Source organism: Schistocerca piceifrons, chromosome 7 (genome assembly GCF_021461385.2).
Source record: "Schistocerca piceifrons isolate TAMUIC-IGC-003096 chromosome 7, iqSchPice1.1, whole genome shotgun sequence".
Taxonomy (NCBI): Eukaryota; Metazoa; Arthropoda; class Insecta; order Orthoptera; family Acrididae; genus Schistocerca; species Schistocerca piceifrons.
Genome location: NC_060144.1, coordinates 545,470,281 through 545,489,479, shown reverse-complemented (window position 1 = coordinate 545,489,479; position 19,199 = coordinate 545,470,281). Strand labels below are relative to the sequence as shown.

Sequence of the window (19,199 nt, the reverse complement as noted above, 5' to 3'; positions counted from 1 at the left end):
TTGCATTGTCATGCTGATACAAAAACACTGATCGTCCCCGAACTTTTCCTCTACTGCACGCAGTACACATTTCTGTATAACGTGTTCATATCGTTCCGCATTTGGCTTTTTCTTATGTGTAGTAAGCGGACCACCCACTATCACGAAAAACGCCCTCATACCTTAACTACACATCCTCCGTACTTAACTGTTGACACTACACATATGACAGGTATCGTTCCCAAAGCACTCACGAAACCCAAAATCTTTCATCGGATTGCCAAGGTTACAGCAGACTCATGACTCTAAATCACTAGTTTCCAGTCATCCATTATCCAGTGGCGTCGCTCTTTGCAACAACTCAAGCGTCGCTTAACACCGACTAAGAAATGTGTAGCTGCTTGACTATTGTACCCTGTTCTTTCCAAACCACCAGACAGTGATTGTGCCAGTTGCGTAGTACTCATGATGACTTCTTCTTTCGATTTCATGCGATCTTTTATAACTACTCTCAATGTTTGACGGTCCTTGTTTGTCGGTACATGAGGACTGCCTGATCTTCATTTAACTGTGATTGTCCCTTTGCGTTTCCACTTCACAGTCGTATCACCAACTGTCACTTGGACGACTTCAGAATGGCTGAAATGTCCCCGATTGATCTGTTACTCAGGTGACGTCCAATGACTAGTCCTCTTGCGAAATCAGCAATTCTACTGTTACTGCTTTTCTATTGTCAACACGATACACTCCGCCTCCTTCTACACTGAAGAGCGAAAGAAACTGGTACACCTGTCTAACATCATGTAGGGCCCCCGCGAGCACGCAGAAGGGTGGCAACAGGACGTGGCATTGACTCGACTAATGTCTGAAGTAGTGCTGAACTGACACCATGAATCATGCAGGGCTGTCCAAAAACCCATAAGAGTTCGAGGGGATGGATATCTCTTCTGAACAGCACGTTGCAAGGCATTCCAGATATGCTCAATAATGCTCATGTGTGAGGAGTTTGGTGGCGAGCGGAAGTGTTTAAACTCATAAGAGTGTTCCTGGACCTACTCTGTAGCAATTCTATGGGGTGTCGCATTGTCCTACTGGAATTTCCCAAGTCCGCCGGAATGTACAATGGACATGAATGGATGCAGGTGATCTGACAGGATGCTCACGTACGTGTCACCTGTCATTGTCGTATCCAGACGTATCAGGGGTCCAACATCACTCTAACTGCACACGCTCCGACACAATTACAGAGCCTCCACCAGCGTGAACAACCCCTGCTGACATGCAGGGTCCATGGATTCATGAGGTTGTCTCCATACCCGTACATGTCCAACCGCTCGATACCATTTGAAACGAGACTCGTCCGACCAGGGAACATGTCTCCAGTCATCAAGAGGCCAATGTGGGTGTTGATGGGCCCAGGCGAGTCGTAAAGTCGTGCAGTCATCAAGGGTACACAAGTGTGCCTTCGGCTCCGAAAGCCCATATCAATGATGTTTCGTTGAATGGTTCGCACGCTGACACTTGTTGATGGCCCAGCATTGAAAACTGCAGCAATTTGCGGAAGGATTGCACTTCTGTCACGTTGAACGATTATCTTCAGTCGTCGTTGGTCCCGTTCTTGCAGGAGTGCCATTTAAAAAAGTTTCGTTCCATTTGCAACGAAACGTACGAGATTCCTATTTCAGTAGATAAATTAGCTACAAATGTTAATCGCACAACAAAGTAAGCGTTTGTCATCACGATTTTCTGCAAACGTTGCTTCGGTGTCTTGAAACTCTTCTAAATGTTTCTATCCCTATGTTAGATGGTAAAGGATGTAAACTGAATCTGTTTACAGAGATGTAATAGAATTCTTCCAGAAAAACGGTAACAACATATAACACTATTATAACATATAACACTGACCTCAATTCGAGTGTAAGGAAAAACTCGTATGTTTAGCTTTCTTCAGTGGCTGGAGAGGTCTGACATTACCTACAGCATACGTGCGTCGCCATTTTCACCTAACGGCACGTGTTTGCTGGGAGAACACTGATTTCACTGTTGAGTCGTTTCTGAGAAACAATGAGTCCATGATCTTCATAATGTCTCCGAAGTCGTTCTACGCGATCCGGTAGTGATCCATAAGCAATCCCGATTTAACGTTCAAAGTTATAAAGAGACAAACGTATTCGATCTCTATTAGGTGATATTACCTCAAAGGAACATGCATATTGTCTTGACAATATCAGTCGAAGGTATCGGAAGACTGCAACACAGATTTTGGAAAGCACTCCCCCCCCCACCCCCTCCCTCCATTACGATGTTAACTGAAGAACTAATTGACGGAGACAGGGAAACATGCCTATAATATAATCAAGATGTTTAATAATTCGTTCTACTGCACTGTTTTAGCACTGAGGCATCACTTTTCATAGCATACAGAACAAAATAAAATCCTCATTGGTGCTGTTAGTGAACCTACCGAATATACGTTACATAACTTCAGTGTAAATGTTCCGTTACAGCTGCATTCGTTGTACGGAATTTGACCCAATCTGGACTGCAGATCGGTACCGTACGGTTGAAACCGATACCGGTATTTTACTTCTGAATAACCGATATTGTTCGGATTTTATTCGGTCTCCGTTCGAATAGATTTTTTTAAATTTTTAGTAATAACCGGCCAAAAAACCGTCATATCAATTTTCCATAGCAGCAGTGCTAAAATCTTTGGTTTTAAAAAATACGAGTAGCAGTTATTCGCATAATTTCCATTGCTTTGATACATTGGATTATTGTAGAAAGTGGGAAAAGTGATCAGTACTATTTTAATTACAACGGCAACGATTAGAGACTAGCAACAAACACGTGGCAGAGGAATCGGACCTGCTGCCGTGGGGCGTGGTCTGTGAGGCGGTACGCGTGTACTTGAGGACTCGTCCCCGTCTGGTCAGTACTGCAGTTCTTTGCTGTCGTCCGCTGACATCGGGTTATTGCAGAATGGCACCTCCCTAATTTGGAAATGGCATACGAAGTGCGGTAGGGACGAAACAGACTGCTCTAATTGATTTAACAGATTAAAAACGGAAGGAGGCAAAACAAACGTGCGACACCATACACGTTGTTCAAAAAATTCCGTTACGAACTTCTAGGGCTTGTGGAGGGGAGTGATTTCATAATATTCTAAATAGGGGCCCATGTCCGGAAACATACCGTTTCCGCGCTACAGGATTTTAGAAACGCCTTTGCTAGGTAGGTATGCAACAGGGGAGTCATGGTGGAGAATGGTTACATCGGGTCGGCTGATGTCCTTTAACATGTCCTACCTCTCTGGCGGAGTTCGAGTCTCATTCACGTGCCTTTGAATACAGAAAAGTGGTTTAGTACATGTTTGCAGAATGCACCTACGTGGTCATTCTGAATGGTGAAGCTCACGGTAATGGAAGAGTTGCTCGTCGCCTTCATCAAGATCGTTCTCCACAACGTTCGACTCCGTCGCATACCCTTTTCGTCTCAATTAAACAACGGCTTCGAGAAAGGGCAGCTTCACCGCCAGCAGGCATCACCGTAGTGCTCCAAGGAGACAAAGACTGCATCATGCCGAAGAGAACCCGTCGGCGAGCATACGAGCAATTTCTTTCGCTATTAACGAGTGGGATTGTAAACAAAGCGATGTAGTGGGTCACACCTAATCAATTGCTTCTGAAAGTGGTAGCGTTACCAACATGTTTCCAAATGGCTGTACCACGGAAACGGTACATTTATGGACAGGGTTCCAATTCAAAATGTTGTGTACTCACTTCTCTCTACAAGTCCTAGAAGTCGGTAACGTGAATTTCCGAACACCCTGTGTATGGAGAAAGCATTTACAGTGTTCCCTGTAAGAGAAGGTAAATTTGAGTGAGATATTTATAATTTTATTGACATGCTATAAAACTGAATAATAATTGAAACCTTAATTTTGTGGTTGTTTCAGGGCGAAAAGGCGATGCCATCCGAAAATGACGATGCAGGGAAGTCATCTACTTCCGACCTTCCGTTCACGCCGTCGACACGCCCGTATCCACCTTCGCCTTCTTTTCTGGAGACAGTGACACCAATTTCTGCCACACAATCAACCCCGTACCAATGCGTATCTCCTATTCCTTCGTTAGAATTTTTCACATTAGTTTCAAGTCTACGATTACTACTGGAAATAATATCAATAAAAAACTTAAAATCGGTCATTTCAGAAACCGGTTATTTTGAGCGGCACGAATGAAACCAGTATAGCAGAAAACCGGTTTTTCGGCGATATTTGTCATCCCTAGTGTGTGTCATACAGACTGCATGAGCTTTGACAATACGCTTGGTTTCAACATCACGGAGTCACAACCAATACTCACTATCGTTTACTCTAGATTTGTATCGGTGTGTTAATGTGTAAAGAAATGTTCCGATTTCCTGCTTTATTGTGTTTGATTTTATAGCCACTCCACTCTTCAAAAATGGGCCAGTGTTACCGATGACCAGAAGGAGGGTTGGAGCCTCCATATCGTGATATTCCTTGATGGCAAGATTTGAATGATGCACTCTGTCTGGTAAGAACAAAGGAGGTCCTACTTGCACTTCAAGGAAGAGCAGAGAGCAGCGGCTCACACGTGCACGCAGGAGAGCGGTGTGCTGATGACGCTCGCCTCAAGACGCAGGCAGAAACATAATATCGACAGGTCGGCATCCTGTCTCACTCTGCACCTGAGGATAGTTTAGTGTTTCACTTTTTTTACCCTTCAAATATTTAAACACGATAGAATTAGCAGCGTGTTCTTGAAGCGCGCACATTCTTAGACGCTTGTCTTTTTCCGAAATGCGAATGACATGGACAGATACACTCCTGGAAATTGAAATAAGAACACCGTGAATTCATTGTCCCAGGAAGGGGAAACTTTATTGACACATTCCTGGGGTCAGATACATCACATGATCACACTGACAGAACCACAGGCACATAGACACAGGCAACAGAGCATGCACAATGTTGGCACTAGTACAGTGTATATCCACCTTTCGCAGCAATGCAGGCTGCTATTCTCCCATGGAGAAGATCGTAGAGATGCTGGATGTAGTCCTGTGGAACGGCTTGCCATGCCATTTCCACCTGGCGCCTCAGTTGGACCAGCGTTCCTGCTGGACGTGCAGACCGCGTGAGACGACGCTTCATCCAGTCCCAAACATGCTCAATGGGGGACAGATCCGGAGATCTTGCTGGCCAGGGTAGTTGACTTACACCTTCTAGAGCACGTTGGGTGGCACGGGATACATGCGGACGTGCATTGTCCTGTTGGAACAGCAAGTTCCCTTGCCGGTCTAGGAATGGTAGAACGATGGGTTCGATGACGGTTTGGATGTACCGTGCACTATTCAGTGTCCCCTCGACGATCACCAGTGGTGTACGGCCAGTGTAGGAGATCGCTCCCCACACCATGATGCCGGGTGTTAGCCCTGTGTGCCTCGGTCGTATGCAGTCCTGATTGTGGCGCTCACCTGCACGGCGCCAAACACGCATACGACCATCATTGGCACCAAGGCAGAAGCGACTCTCATCGCTGAAGACGACACGTCTCTATTCGTCCCTCCATTCACGCCTGTCGCGACACCACTGGAGGTGGGCTGCACGATGTTGGGGCGTGAGCGGAAGACGGCCTAACGGTGTGCGGGACCGTAGCCCAGCTTCATGGAGACGGTTGCGAATGGTCCTCGCCGATACCCCAGGAGCAACAGTGTCCCTAATTTGCTGGGAAGTGGCGGTGCGGTCCCCTACGGCACTGCGTAGGATCCTACGGTCTTGGCGTGCATCCGTGCGTCGCTGCGGTCCGGTCCCAGGTCGACGGGCACGTGCACCTTCCGCCGACCACTGGCGACAACATCGATGTACTGTGGAGACCTCACGCCCCACGTGTTGAGCAATTCGGCGGTACGTCCACCCGGCCTCCCGCATGCCCACTATACGCCCTCGCTCAAAGTCCGTCAACTGCACATACGGTTCACGTCCACGCTGTCGCGGCATGCTACCAGTGTTAAAGACTGCGATGGAGCTCCGTATGCCACGGCAAACTGGCTGACACTGACGGCGGCGGTGCACAAATGCTGCGCAGCTAGCGCCATTCGACGGCCAACACCGCGGTTCCTGGTGTGTCCGCTGTGCCGTGCGTGTGATCATTGCTTGTACAGCCCTCTCGCAGTGTCCGGAGCAAGTATGGTGGGTCTGACACACCGGTGTCAATGTGTTCTTTTTTCCATTTCCAGGAGTGTATAATGAACTTATATACACTCAAAATAAAAATAAAATAAAATAACAAAACACGACGTGCCACGGAGGAACTATCCGAATGAGACGGAAATCTGTAGATGTGATGTACATGGTCAGACTAAGGAATGATTACATTTTCAGAAAAATTGGGTGATCTGTCCAAGAGAAATAGCTTCACAAATTGACCAAGTCAACAACACGTTGGTCCACCTCTGGCCATTATACAAACAATTATTCGACTTGGCACTGATTGCTAGAGTTATCGGGTGACCTCTTGAGGGATATCAGACTGGAATTTCATTGTCTGGAACAGAATTGCCTTCAGTGACGGTTCCCGCCTCGAACTACGAGGCTCCAGACACGTTCTACTCCAGTCAATGAAATTCCAAGCTGATAAGCCTCAGGAGGGCATCCAACAACTCTAGCAATCAGTGACAAGTCGAATGACTTCCTCCACAAGGGCCAGGGGTGGGACAATGTGTTGTTGACTTGCTCTACTTCTGAAGCTCTTTCTCTTGAATAAATCATCCAGTTTTCCTGAAATTGTACAGTCGCGAATGACTCATTACATCTGCATCTACATACATACTCCGCCGCAATCCACCATACGCTGCGTGGCGGAGGGTACCTCGTACCACAACTAGCATCTTCTCTCCCTGTTCCACTCCCAAAGAGAACGAGGGAAAAATGACTGCCTATATGCCCCTGTACGAGCCCTAATCTCTCTCATCTTATCTTTGTGGTCTTTCCACAAAATATAAGTTGGCGGCAGTAAAATAGTACTGCAGTCAACCTGAAATGGTGGTTCTCTAAATTTCCACAGTAGCGATTCACGAAAAGAACGTCTCCTTTCCTTTAGAGACTCCCACCCGAGTTCCTGAAGCATTTCCGTAACACTCGCGTGATGATCAAACCTACCAGTAACAAATCTAGCAGCCCGCCTCTGAATTGCTTCTATGTTCTGCCTCGATCCGACCTGATAGGGATCCCAAACGCTCGAGCAGTATTCAAGAATAGGCCGTATTAGTGTATTATAAGCGGTCTCCTTTACAGATGAACCACGTCTTCCCAAAACTACCAATGAACCGAAGACGAATATCCGCCTTCCCCACAACTGCCATTACATGCTTGTCCCACTTCATATCGCTCTGCAATGTTACGTCCAAACATTTAATCGACGTGACTGTGTCAAGCGCTACACTACTAATGGAGTATTCGAACATTACGGGATTCTTTTTCCTATTCATCTGCATTAATTTACGTTTATCTATATTTAGAGTTAGCTGCCATTCTTTACACCAATCACAAATCCTGTCCAAGTCATCTTGTATCCTCCTACAGTCACTCAATGACGACACCTTCCCGTACACCGCAGCATCATCAGCAAACAGCCGCACATTGCTATCCACCCTATCCCAAAGATCATTTATGTAGATAGAAAACAACAGCGGACCTACCACACTTCCCTGGGGCACTCCAGATGATACCCTCACCTCCGATGAAGACTCACCATCGAGGACAACGTACTGGGTTCTATCACTTAAGAAGTCTTCGAGCCACTCACATATTTGGGAACCAATCCCATATGCTCGGGCCTTAGGAGTCTGCAGTGGGGCACCGAGTCAAACGCTATCCGGAAGTCAAGGAATATGACATCCGTCCGATACCCTTCATCCATGGTTCGCAAAATATCATGTGAAAAAAGGGCGAGTTGCATTTCGCAGGAGCGATGCTTTCTAAAGCGGTGCTGATGCATGGACAGCAACTTCTCTGTCTCAAGAAAATACATTGTATTCGAGCTGAGAATATGTTCGAGAATCCTGCAACAAACCGATGTTAAGGACATTGGTCTGTAATTTTGAGGATCCGTCCTTCTACCCTTCTTATACACAGGCGTCACCTGCGCTTTTTTCCAGTCGCTCGGGACTTTACGTTGGGCAAGAGATTCATGTTAAATGCAAGCCAAGTAAGGAGCCAATGCAGTAGAGTACTCTCGGTAAAACCGAATTGGCATCCCATCAGGACCTGGTGATTTATTTATTTTCAACCCATACAGCTGCTTCACAACCCCAGGGATGTCTATCATTATGTCCTCCATACGGAAATCTGCGCGAGACTCAAACGGCAGTATGTTTATACGATCCTCCTGCGTGAAAGATGTGTTTCTGGTTTTCAGCCGTGTTGGTGCTTCTACTTTTATGTACAATTATTCGGCGACCGAAACAATCGTCTCTTTCAGGTGCTGCCAGCTGTCTTGTTACTCGCACTCGCTTAGTGGACTCGAACCAGACTGTCAAGTACTGCTGGTCTCGACACACTATTTTGAAGGTCAGCGTACAGAGGAGATCATCTTTCGTCCAGAGGACGTTCTTCAAAAATGATTCAAATGGCTCTGAGCACTATGAGACTTAACATCTGAGGTCATCAGTCCCCTAGACTTAGAACGACTTAAACCTAACTAACCTAAGGACATCACACACATCCATGCCCGAGGCAGGATTCGAACCTGTTACCGTAGCGGTCGCGCGGCTCGAGACTGAAGCGCCTAGAACCGCTCGGCCACATCGGCCGGCAGAGGACGTTCTCTATGTATTCTTGAACGTGTAACATTTCGTCCCCACGGAACGATGACTCATGACACGTCAGGTGAATACCTTTGGTAATTATAGAGCAAGTACACTATAAGACGATCTCGATCAGATATAGAAAGTGTTTTTTTGTTTGATCAAAAGCAGCTGCTCGGTTCATCACATCCGTCCAAGTACAGATGACGCGTCTTCCAACCGGCTGCTTCATCAATTGAGCATGAAGGGTTCTTTTGCGTCCGCCAAGATCGTAACAGAGAAATAAGGGATATATTGGAGAAAGAGCCTGAGAAACGGCTACCACATGGGGAAAAAAGTCATTTGAAGAAAATCGGTGACGTTATATGCTTAATGATTTCTCATTTGGTAATAAAAGAGACTTCAGTAGCACTCTTGTATTCCACAGGCAACAGAGCAAATGTCTAGTCTGTGTAATGAAGCGAAATGTGAACGTACAATTTCAATTTTTTTTTAAATTTTTACGACCTACTGCATTATACTTGCCTTATTGTGGCCCGCCATATCTGTGCGTACACACACACACACACACACACACATACACACACACACACACACAAGCTCACATCTTACGGTTATTAACACAATTATTAAAAGATTTCTGCATGGTAACACTAGCTGTTATCGGATGAAGTAAAACCTTAATTTTATTTCCATTATGTGCAGTTTCTGCTGTCCATCCATTTTCAAAAAGTGTACTTCAATATGACCCATCAGAACAGCCTTACTGTGTCAAGAGTCTAACAACTAATAAATTCTCATACAATGTATAATAGTATAATCGTGCGTGGTTGGCCACGTTATCAGACATCACCACCAATGGCACGACAAGAACGTAGTCACTTTGAACTGTATGGCCGTCCTGGAGAACGTAGAATGACATTTCACGAGCAGCTTCATTTAATGAATTCTTGTACTCAGAATCCAGTATGACTATTCTGATGTGCTGCACTTAAGCATGCATTTGAAAAGAAACTGTACAATATGAACAAACCTGAAGAGACATTATACTTAATCCAGTACAGCCAGTTGCGTTACGCCAACTCCGGTCAGCCTTGCCACGTGTTCACACGCGTGCGTGTGCTGGTGTGTGGTGCCACTGAGAAAGACAGCGACAATAAGTAACCAGAAAAGCGTACATATTCTTACAGAATCTGACCCGGTTCTTTAGAACTGACACGACGGTTTACTTTTCATTTTGCTGTTGATTTTATTTCTAATCGGAGAAGAAGAAGACAGTAACAGCCAGGCTCCTCAAGTACTGGAGAGCACTATTCTGGAACCTGGAGCCTGATATGATCATTATGAGAGGATTTATTTATTTCCGTGAAAAGGCGATATCCATTAAATTTCCGTTAGAAATATGAACGGTTCCTTGTTCTTCAAAAGATATGAAAAATGACTGTGATTGGTAGGCGTTAATACAAGATGAGGAACCTCTGTGGATCTAAGACTTTGCCTGCATTCTGCGTCCCAGAAGGTAGAACTTTGCCTGTTCTCTTCCCAGGAGACGGTACGAGACCTATTTCTGAGGTCGGAAGAATACTGAAAAGCTGTCGCTCCGGACTCATAAAACTCCGGTGCACTGCCGCCTCACCCCATTTCCGTTGACTTCATCGGCTGAGTCCAGGTAGTGCACTTGGAAGATGTCGACGGAGATCGCGGTCACCGCTGCACGTGCTGTCCTGCGATATGGTACAGTTTTAATGTCCATTAGCTTTAAGAGAAGCTAGTACTTTCGTTCGCGATTAAACGTGAAACGGCAAGCGCAACTGTATCGTGCAGATGGGGGTAACAGAGCCTACCAGCTGCTGCATCCGACATCTGCTTCACCATAGGGTACGAAGTCAGAGCAATATTGCGCTGTGACCTAATGCGTTATCATTCGAACCTTTTGCGGAGGCTGTGGACTCTGTTGGAACCAAAACAAAGAAAAATAAAAGACGACAAAACCCAATATTAAAGTTTCAAATTAATAGCGAAAGAGAAATAATTATTCCTGTCAGAAATGCCACAATCAATAATTTCACCCACCGGATTGCGTTCATAACTTGGCACAAGCACAATCAGCCCCTGCCTGTACAGTAACAAACTATTCAGGCCAAGAGTTTCCAAGTGGTTAAAACGAACAATGTCGGCAAGGTAGAAAATTTTAGTGACGGGAAAAGCTTTGGCTCCGCTCCTATTCGTTACATATGTGAATGAATTTCCACCTAACATTCAACAAGCAGAATTGATACTTTTAGCAGACAATAGTGGTGTTACAATAAATCCCATTAGAGAGAAAGCAGCAGAAGAGTTGCTAAGCGATATTTTTCAAAGAATTACTAAGTGAGTATCTGAAAATGGACTCTTCCTAAATTCTGAAAAAACACATTATATTAAGTTCTGAAGAACAAATTGTAGCATACGAGCAGAAGTCAGTAAATGGGGTAGAAAGCTCCAAATTTTTCGGTGTAGACTACATACTGACGAAAACTTGAACTGGAAGAAGCATATTACTGAGCTTCTCATACGATTAAGTTCAGGTGCTTTTTCTCTTCGTATAATTTCTAATGCTGGAAACAAACGTATCATCCTCCTTACATATTTTGCATATTCTGACTAAAATTGTCTTAAGGAATAACTTTCTGGGGTAACTCATTACCAAGAAGGAAAGTACTGATTGTACAAAAGCGAACAGCGTTCACTCACGGACGTCATGTGAGGTGCCTCTTCAAGGAGGTATGAATTTTAACTGCACCGTCACAATACATACACTGTCCAATGAAATTCGTTGTACATAGTACATCACAATTTGAGAACAACGGTGCTGTCGATACCTAAGGCACTAGACGTAAAATTAGCCTTATTACCCACTGTCAAAGCTGTCACTGGCTCAATTTAAAATCGTTTCTCCAGGACAACTCCTTCTATTCCACTGACGAATTTCTGCTTACAAACTGGCAGCCGGTGAAAGAAAACTGTGCAGCTGCATGAGTAGGAGTAAAAATAATATGTTCACTAATGTTAACACTAATGATGTACATACATCCTGTAACTTGACTCGTTCCATATCATTTCGTTAAGAGAATCTTTCTGATGAACAATGGAACATGTAACTAACTAACAGCACAAGCATTTGTTGCTGAGAAGGTTCTGAATTCCTACAGCCAGCCCAGGACTCACCGAGGGTTCTCCGCACGCTTTCTTCACCCCAGCGTCTCACTATTTCGATCCAGAATTGGACTGGGGCGGTCACGCAGCCGCAGACACGGTCGCCCACGCCCCTCTTCTCCTCACAGCCCGACACCGCAGGGCTTTGAGAGAGTCATTCACATGCAATCTGAGCTCTGCCTCCCGCAGAAACCTGTGGGAACCTGTTGCTGTTAGCAGTAGATTACAGTGCCAGCGGTGTAATACCGAAATCAATACGGCACTCCTCGAGGCTGCGGTCCCTTTTGCGGCTGCCCCCTTGTACAGGAGCGACCACATAAGCGACTAACGTGACAGCAGAAACCGCTTAAGTCCTTGAGTTCTAGTCGAGGATCCGCTGCTTTCGAGAGACCATCGCACTTGGAACTGCCAGCGCCGGGACGCAGCCGCAGTCGCCTCCGCTGTAACGTATCAGTCACTTACCGACGAGGATGAGCAGTATAGCTGGCAGCCCATTATAAGGACCTTAAATGCGAATACTTTGTCACTCAGGACCACGCTTTGCGATCCCTTCTCTGAATACGAAGTTCTGAGTCCACCCACTTTTCTCAGATGAACTCGTGGTATTCAAATTTTAGAAGGCTACTGTTCACCTTTAGTTCGTTATGGATGGGTATTAATTTGTTGAAAATGTTTAGGGATCAACTCTTGTCATCTTTGAAGGATTTAAGTGACAATACGAATTACAATATACAGGTAAATGCTACACAAAATCTGCTAGAACCGCTAAAGCTCTTCTCAGAAATCTTAGAGAAAATCGTCATAGCTGTAAACTAACATTCGCCCATGCAATGTAACTAACGAAATACATATATGTAGCTGCCGGAGACTAGTTTTACTTCAACTATTATTCCGCTAAACTTGAAAATGCGTAATAAACTCAACTGCTGCTTTATGCTCTTGTTGCTTGTCGTCACCAAAAAGTGGAAGCACTTGTGATTGTCCACAATTCAATCTCTGAACTGCGTGGACCAAACTAATCTTCAAATTAAATTGTTCTACAAAGCACATGATGCTTGTCAAGTATCAGAACGTTATTTCTACATTTAAAATGTCTGTAAACATATGTCAGCAACACAAAAATACAATGTTAACGTCAAGTGCCAGAAGGTGAAGGCATAAATGAGGCGATGCATCAAAACGAACCTGAACAAGCACATAACTGTGCAAAACACAAGTTGGCTAAAATACAACGCTAAGCAGACAAGGACATAAACACAGACAGGCAGTATGAATTACCGTCAGCTTGTGGAGAAGTATAATTAATGTGCGGCGCCTTAAGCATGACTGTAGACTCTGAATGTAATTGCTGCAATGCTATTTCCGTGTATAAATTATTTGCTTTTTTCCATTTAACAGTATAAAAAATATGTGGCTAAAATAACATATTAAGTCGGCAGTTAACAGTTTTTCCTAGGCTTAAATGAGTCTGTGTTACTGATAGTAGAATACATCTTGCTTTGTTTCATTTAACAGTATAAAAAATATGTGGCTAAAATAACATATTATGTGGGCGGCTAACAGTTTCAAATCTCAAAAGATTCAATCTTATACTTTCAGCAGTCTCCAGAGAGATAATCCATGCTACTGCTTCTTTTTCTAAAATCACATTGCATCTACAGCTACAAACGATTTTTTACAGTTGCTGAGGACTATTTAAACGAACTTTTGTAATCCTTTTGAATGTCTCACAGGCACACAACGACCAAGAACTAGGTCGATAAACGGTGACTCTCTATTGATCGTTCCTTGGTTTCGAAAAACGAGTTATTGTATGTTTGTTCCGAAGCATGGCTTGACTTCTCAAACTTACGGACACTTGAGCATGCAGTAGTGAGTATGTGCTTCCCAAGCGTAGGTCTAGTTGCGAGTGAAGTTGATGTCCTGGCCCTACAAGTAAATGAAAGCTGTGACCGTCGGAGGACAAAACTACGCCGCTTACCTGAATGTGTAGGACTGCACGAAGTTTCTCTGCTGCATGTAGTCTCATATCGTAATAGCATCTCATGTTGTGGAAGATCTCTCGTTGATTCCGTGGTGTGTGACCAATTCAGTACTTGCAAACGATATGTGGTCTTCAGTCTTCACTTTGCGACCTGTAAACATAACACAGTCAATAAAATATATTTTACTTTTATAAGAGTTTTTCGAGAATATAAGTAACTAGGCGGACAGTAAGTCTCTACAATGGTTGGCATTTAGTTTGCGTTAAAATTGCATTCGCTCTTTTCACAAGGGACTGATCGATGAGAGGATACGGAACAAAAAAAGGCCGATTGAAATGCATGTCGGGAGATGCATGGTTTCATGCTAGAGACCATTTCATCAATCACTCTTCGTCACTGAGACTGCGGTATAAAACGGACTGTACCATGCAGCCACAATTACAAGTGCATGGCTTCCTCCTAGAGGGTGGTGTGGTGAATGGTTCAAATGGCTCTGAGCACTATGCGACTTAACTTCTCAGGTCATCAGTCGCCGAGAACTTAGAACTAATTAAACCTAACTAACCTAAGGACATCACACGCATCCATACCCGAGGCAGGATTCGAACCTGCGACCGTTGTGGTCGCTCGGTTCCAGACTGTAGCGCCCAGAACCGCACGGCCACTCCGGCCGGCTGGTGTGGTGACAGCAGATCACCAGCATCACAGTAGAAGGAATGTGTGGGCCGGGATAATTGGCGACCATATTTTGGGACCAGTGTTCCTCCCATGTCGGCTAACAGGCCAGAACTATCGGCATTTCTTGCGGTAGACTTTGCCTCCCCTGCTGAAAGAAGTGCCATTGATGGTTTCAAGAGTTATGCGGGTGCTGCATTATGGCGCTCCAGCCCACTTCGCCGTTAACGTTCGGACGGATTTCGACCGCGTCTTCCCTGGTCGACGGATCGGACGAGGGGGTCCATTTGCATGGCCTGCTCCTTCACCAGATCTCAAACCGTGTGATTTCTGGTTGTGGGGCAGTCTCAAAAATTATTATGTATGAAGAGACCATCTGAGATGTGGAGATACGGGAGCAGCGTATTCATGCAGCCTGGCCGATAAGAACGTGTGAGGCAGAACACGATAAGGCTCGTAATCGCATGCATTGAGGCACATGCAAATCATTTTCAACACTTACTGTAACTGTGGCTGTAATATGCAGTGCGTATTACACCGTAGCCTCTCCAACAATGTGTGATTGAATAAATGGTCTCAGCCGCGCGGGATTAGCCGAGCGGTCTCAGGCGCTGCAGTCATGGACTGTGCGGCTGGTCCCGGCGGGGGTCCGTGTCCTCCCTCGGGCGTGAGTGTGTGTGTGTTTGTCCTTTGGATAATTTGGGTTAAGTAGTGTGTAATCTTAGGGACTGATGACCTTAGCAGTTAAGTCCCATAAGATTTCACACACGAACATTTTGAACAATAAATGGTCTCTAGTATAGAAACCATGCAGTTACGGACATGAGTTCATTAAACCTCTTTTGTTCCGTATCCTCTCACCGATCAGTCCCTAGAGTTTGTACACGGTGGAAAAAATCACCGTGTATGTATATACACATAAATACACAGAAGTGACGAAGAAACTGGTATGTTGTTGTTGTTGTGGTCTTCAGTCCTGAGACTGGTTTGATGCAGCTCTCCATGCTACTCTATCCTGTGCAAGCTTCTTCATCTCCCAGTACCTACTGCAGCCTACATCCTTCTGAATCTGCTTAGTGTGTTCATCTCTTGGTCTCCCTCTTCGATTTTTACCCTCCACGCTGCCCACCGATACTAAATACGTGATTCCTCGATGTCTAAGAACATGTCCTACCAACCGGTCCCTTCTTCTCGTCAAGTTGTGCCATAAGCTCCTTTTCTCCCAAATTCTATTCAATACTTCCTCATGAGTTATGTGATCTACCCATCTAATCTTCAGCATTCTTCTGTAGCACCACATTTCGAAAGCTTCTATTCTCTTCTTGTCTAAACTATTTATCGTCCACGTTTCACTTCCATACATGGCTACACTCCATACAAATACTTTCAGAAACGACTTCCTGACATTTAAATCTATACTCGATGTTAACAAATTTTTCTTCTTCAGAAACGCTTTCCTTGCCATTGCCAGTCTACATTTTATATCCTCTCTCCTTCGACCATCATCAGCTATTTTCCTCCCCAAATAGCAAAACTCCTTTACTACTTTAAGTGTCTCATTTCCTAATGTAATTCCCTCAGCATCTCCAGACTTAATTCGACTACACTCCATTATTCTCGTTTTGCTTTTGTTGATGTTCATCTTATACCCTCCTTTCAAGACATTGTTCATTCCGTTCAGCTGCTCTTCCAGGTCCTTTTCTGTCTCTGACAGAATTACAATGTCATCAGCGAACCTCAGAGTTTTTATTTTAATACCTACTCCGAACTTTTCTTTGGTTTCCTTTACTGCTTGCTCGATATACAGATTGAATAACATCGGGGATCGGCTACAACCCTGTCTCACTCCCCTCCCAACCACTGCTTCCCTTTCATACTGGTATAGGCATGCGTATTCAAATACAGAGATATGTAAACAGGCGGAATACGGCGCTGCGGTCGGCACCGCCTAAAGACAAGTGTCTGGCGCAGTTGTTAGAACGGTTTCTGCTGCTACAATCGTAGGTTATTAAGATTTAAGTGAGTTTGAACGAGGTGTTATAGTCGGCGCACGAGCGATGGGACACAGCATCTCCGAGGTAGCCATGAAGTGGGGATTTTCCCATACCACCATTTCACAAATGTATCGTGAATATCAGCAGTCTAGTAAAACATCAAATCTCTCACGTCACTGCGGCCGGAAAAAGATCCTGCAAGAACGGGCGGGACCAGCGACGACCGAAGAGAATCGTTTAACGTGACAGAAGAGCAACCCTTGTAAGTAGCCTGTTTGTATGTTGGCAGCGCTACAGACTGTGTTAATATTGCTGACAGCGCTCTGCGCCCTCGGCAAGGGATTCTGTGGTTGGACGGACTAGCAGTCAGCAAGTGGATAGAGAAGTGTATGGACGTGGTTTTCATAGTGGAGACTCTGTGTTGGTAGGACATGCGTTGTAAAGTGAGATGCAAGGAAATGGAGGATGATGGATATTATTGATAGTATTTGAACAGTGGAATTATTGACAAGTATATAATGTTTAGAACTGGGTGTCGCACGAATAAGGTAAGATTTTATTACATTGTTTGCTCTTCAACCTAGTAGTTAGTTAGAGTCTATAGTAGTTAGAATCTATTTAATTAGATGGCTGTAGTTGCTGCTTGCAGTAATTGCTGTAGTTCTTGTTATGAAGAGTTTCTGTGAGGAAAGTGACTTTTAAGAAAATTGGGGTTCGTGATTTAAATGAGTTTAGGCAATTAACAGAGTTGGAGGTAATTTCATATTTCTCTAATATCATACTTTTTGGACTTTTATTATTGTTAAGATTTCTTACAATTCAGGCCGACTCTTTTGTGTGAATTATTGGAAGTCATGTTGTCACTGTTTAGCAGTCGATTGCTTTGGGCTTGTGTATTGTGGGTTATAAATGAATAAGTTAAGCTTGAGTTGTCTTTGTCAGGTAAAATTCTGTAGGTCAGTGTTTAAATGATAAAATAAGTAAAGACATAGTTTCACCCCTCCGCAGCGTTCTGCATATTTCAATGCTGGACCGTCAACAAGTGTTAGCGTGCGAACTATTGGTTCAAAATGGTTCAAATGGCTCTGAGCACTATGGGACTTAACATCTTAGGTCATCAGTCCCCTAGAACTTAGAACTACTTAAACCTAACTAACCTAAGGACATCACACATAGCCATGCCCGAGACAGGATTCGAACCTGCGACCATAGCAGTCCCGCGGTTCCGGACTGAAGCGCCTAGAACCGCACGGCCACAGCGGCCGGCGTGCGAACTATTCAACAAAGCATCATCGATATAGGGTTTCGGAGCTGAAAGCCCACACATGTACCGTTGATGATTTCACGACACAAAGCTTTACGCCTCACCTGGGTCCGTCAACACCGACATTGGACTCATGATGACTGGAAACATTCTGCCTGGTCGGACGAGTCTCGTTTCAGATTGTATCGAGCGGATGGACGTGTACGGTTATGGAGACAACCTCATGAATCCATGGACCCTGCATGTCAGCAGGGGACTGTTCAAGCTGGTGGAGACTTTGTAATGGAGTGGGGTGTGTGAGGTTGGAGTGATGTGGGACCCCCGATACGTGAAGATACGACTCTGACAGGTGGCACGTACATAAGCGCTCTGTCTGATCACCTGCATCCATTCGCGCCCATTGTGCATTCTGGTGGGCTTGGGCAGTTCCAGCAGGACAATGCAACACCCCACACGTCCAGAATTGGTATAGAGTTGTCCAGGAACACTCTTCCGAGCTTAAACACTTCCACTGACCTCCAAACTCCTCAACATGAACATTATTGAGAACATCTGGGATGCCTTGCAACGTGCCGTTCAGAAGACGTCTCCACTTCCTCGTACTCTTACGGTTTTGTGGACAGCCCTGCAGGATTCATGGTGTCATTTCCCTCCAGCCCTACTTTAGCCATAGTCGAGTCCATGCCACGTCGTGTTGCGGCACTTCTGCGCTCTCGCGGGGGCCCTACACTATATTAGGCTGGTGTACTAGTTTCTTTTACTTTTCAGTGTATATCATCTATATGTATGGGACAGTCAACTGGGAAAAAAGTGAGTAAACTGTTCTTTATTTCAAAAGTAATTGCCATAATTGTTGATACCTTTATCCCACTGTTAGAGAAGACGGTCAGTGCCGTCATGGAGAAATGCTTGCGGTTGCCTACTGAACTATGATTGTACCAAAGCGTGGTCCTCTTCGTCTGAAGCAAATAGACGGCCGCGAAAGTGTTTCTTAACAGGTCCAAAAATATGGAGATCGCTTGGGGAGAGATCGGTTCTGTGCAGCTGGTTCCGGCGGAAGTTCGAGTCCTCCCTCGGGCATGGGTGTGTGTGTTTGTCCTCAGGATAATTTAGGTTAAGTAATGTGTAAGCTTAGGGACTAATGACCTTAGCAGAAGTCACATAAGATTTCACACACATTTGAACATTTTTTAGATCGGTTCTGTTTGGAGGAAGTGTAAAGGTTTCCCAGCCAAGCATCTGCAGCGTAGTCGAAAAAAACTTGACAACATG

General features: G+C 44.9%; 1 long non-coding RNA gene across 1 annotated transcript in view; it reads right to left on the bottom strand.

Moving 5' to 3' along the window:
* LOC124805305 overlaps positions 1 to 19,199 on the bottom strand; it is a 156,596-nt gene that overhangs the window by 62,261 nt on the left and 75,136 nt on the right. Inside the window, exon 2 of the long non-coding RNA XR_007017436.1 lies at positions 13,991 to 14,144. This is a non-coding gene — a long non-coding RNA (uncharacterized LOC124805305). The remainder of the gene's footprint in view (positions 1 to 13,990; positions 14,145 to 19,199) is intronic.